At 43.9% G+C, this 3291-nt stretch overlaps 1 non-coding gene across 1 annotated transcript; it reads left to right on the forward strand.

Moving 5' to 3' along the window:
* Positions 1–1350: 1350 nt before the first annotated feature.
* Positions 1351–1532, forward strand: LOC135567312 (U2 spliceosomal RNA). Its single transcript, XR_010462326.1, has one exon. It is a non-coding gene; the product is annotated as a U2 spliceosomal RNA (small nuclear RNA).
* Positions 1533–3291: the final 1759 nt, after the last annotated feature.

A 3291-nucleotide genomic window follows, 5' to 3' on the forward strand; every position in this document is an offset into this window, starting at 1 on the left:
AAAGGATGCCAGGTCCGCAGGGAGGCGAGTTTTCCTCCATTTCCGCTCGGCTGCCCGGAGCCCTACTCTGCTAGTCCCCTACTGTGGTCCCCTACTCTGCTAGTCCCTAACTCTGCTAGTCCCCTACTGTGGTCCCCTACTCTGCTAGTCCCCTACTCTGCTAGTCCCCTACTCATCTCCTACTCTACCGGTCCCCTAATATTGTGCTGACCCTGGTTTATCCCTTTAAATCAGAAGAATCAGTGGAACAGGCAAAGCCATGGCGAAGTCTGACAAATACCAACACAAGAGCTGAGTTACACCTGGAGACGACTGTATTGGGTAACTAACCTTCTGTCGCGTCTCTCTGGTAACTAACCTTCTGTCGCGTCTCTCTGGTAACTGATCGACTGTCGTGTCTCTCTGGTAACTAACCTTCTGTCGCGTCTCTCTGGTAAATAACCTTCTGTCGCAGCTCTCTGGTAACTAACCTTCTGTCGCGTCTCTCTGGTAACTAACCTTCTGTCGCGGCTCTCTGGTAACTAACCTTCTGTCGCGTCTCTCTGGTAACGAACCTTCTGAAGAGTCGGTGAGGCACATGCTCTGGGAGTGCAGAGCTGCCAGGGACCTGTGGAAGGAAGCAGGCCTCCTGATCACCCTGTGTCTGCCAGCAGGGGAGGACCTAACACTTCAGCTCGTGCTGTATGGGGTGGGCCGAAGGCCTATTCCATCAAAGGCCTTCACAAAGTTCTGGCCCACCCTCACGTGCCTGAAGGAAGAACTGTGGTCCTCACGCAACCTGCTGGTAGGGAAAAGCGTAGAGACCACCCCCCAGGCAGTGGCCATGGTAGCCATGGAAGCCCTGGGATGGTACGGAAGGAAGGGGGCCTCGACCCCAGGCGAAGGGTCCCCCACAACACCCTAGGTCCCGGCGGCCACGGCCTGACAGCGCTGCGGCACCTAGGGCGATGCGCCTAGGGGAGGGATCTCCTCTGGGCCCCGACGGAAGGGATGGTAATTTATTCAGAGGAGCAGGATGAGGCGAGTTTGATAAGGACTCACCCCGTTCCTGTACAAGGGACCGAAGACAGCCTTTTAACAAAGTGACTTTTTAACATGTTTTTCATGTCTTAAAAATGTTTGACCCTTGTTAGATCATTAGTACACATTTTAAATGGCTTTTACAGATTTGATGTTTTTACAGGGAAAGTACTTTTATTCATGGTTGTTTTCATTGGTTTTAACAACATGTACTTTTTAACTAATTTAAATGTAACTTTCAAATGCTGTGTTTTATGCCTTTATTGCCGTTTTTATGTGTATAAATGATGTAAAAAATGTATGAGCTGTTTTTAAAGGAAATGTGTAAATAAAACTTTTCCAAAAAAAAAAAAAAAAAATCTGTTCTCATCAGTTTAATATCTGATACGTCCCCTATCTGGGGATCATATATTAAATTGATTTTTGGAATAGGGAGATGGAATAGGGGCTTGCTCCGTCCACTCCACGCATCGACCTGGTATTGCAGTACTTCCAGGAACGGTGCACCCCCTTTCATTGTAAAGAGAAATCAGACAGAGGAAACAGAGTTGCTTCGTTGGTCTATATTGTATTTTCACATTGAGCAACTTCATTTCAATATCAATGATGGCTCGATAGTGCTGGTCAAATCGGTCACCGTTTTATTGACTACGATAGCTGTTGGGAATGGGGTGCGTTCATCTTCCAATCAAAGATTTTTCGTCACGTGCACGGGATACTTACTTGCAAACTTTTCTCAACAGTGCATGATCAAAAATATACACACATAGCTAAGTAATAAAGTAGTTAAACATTTTTTTTGTTATGATTGGAAATATATGTGCTAAAGTAATGTACTGGTAACATGGACTGTCTGTTAGAGTTGCGTAAATTCAAATCTGGTATCAGGATAAATATAACAATGAGTCACCGATTTTATACTATGTATTTTTTATTAGCTAAGTAATAAATGGCAAATGCAACTTTCGTATATACGGGCTCACTGTAATACCACGCAGGGCAGAACAGAGAACTGACAGGATGTATGTAAACAGTATTCTTTATACTGTGATAGACAGTTCCAACCCGTCTGTTGGCCTATCACAGTAGAGACTGGGCGTGGTTTAAACTTGCGTGTATCGTTTTGTACTGCAAGGTTTTACTGTATGGAAGGAACATGCACTGTTGGCGTTAGGAACATAAGCGCGATAACAACTACAAAATACGTGTACGCGGTTCGCGACCAAAATGTTCTCGTCGGATTTGTTTGTCTCCAAATAGTTCACTCTGCCACTTCTCGCGATGTTAGAGAGAGGACGTGCTTCCGGGTGAGGCACAGATCACCTCGTGGAACACATTCCGGTTGGAACTGCGACTAGCGAAGCCTTTCTAGGAGATAAGTTTGTTTTATTTGAAACCTCTGCTTGTTATGCAATATTTAAAGTGAGTATTTAGCTAAAGTTATATTCTAATAATTTTAGATGGGTGCATGACAATTTTCAATAATTGAACCGGTTTCGCGGTGTAGCTAACTAAATACGTTGTTTTCCTGGAGTAGCTAGATATTGTATTAAAATACAAAGTATTTCAATGTCAAGACCTGTTTAACATTGTTTATAGTACACATGGCTTCTCTATTTAGGTCGTCGTGGTAGTTCTCAACACGCTGCAGTTAAGCAACCACGTTGCATGTGGCAAGTTACCTAGATCTGCTGGATATACAGATACTTTGCTACCTTGGACTTGGCTTTAGTAATTATGCAACTATTTGAACCCGTTCTATTTTCGAAGTTAAATAATTTATTTGTTGCCAATGTTTACCCAACATTTCAAATAGGCTTCTCTTCCAAGTTAGCATAACTGGTGCGTGGTACTTTGGAGGGACCGCGTGCTGGCTTTCTTATCACACATTACTGACGGGTTTTAATGACAACACATGTAAACCGAGTTGAGTTAATGCAATTAATGTATGGTATGCCCGTGTACTTGATAGAACTTTAAACCTTTTTTGTTTCAGGTCCTCGATGAGTCAAAGCTCCAAGAGGTGGACAGTTTATGGAAGGAGTTCGAGACTCCGGAGAAGGCCAACAAAGTGTGAGTTATGGCCCCATGTCTGGAGAGAGCAGTGTTTAGATTCGAGGGGAATACGTTGTCAATGAACAGTAGTATTACACATTATCAGCATAAGGAACATGTTTCTGGAGTTGACAAATAACATGTCGCCACCATTTCTCCTTCCAGAGTGAAGTTGAAGCACTTTGAGAAATTCCAGGACACAACAGAGGCCTTGGC

Source organism: Oncorhynchus nerka, unplaced genomic scaffold (genome assembly GCF_034236695.1).
Source record: "Oncorhynchus nerka isolate Pitt River unplaced genomic scaffold, Oner_Uvic_2.0 unplaced_scaffold_2150, whole genome shotgun sequence".
Classification (NCBI taxonomy): domain Eukaryota; kingdom Metazoa; phylum Chordata; class Actinopteri; order Salmoniformes; family Salmonidae; genus Oncorhynchus; species Oncorhynchus nerka.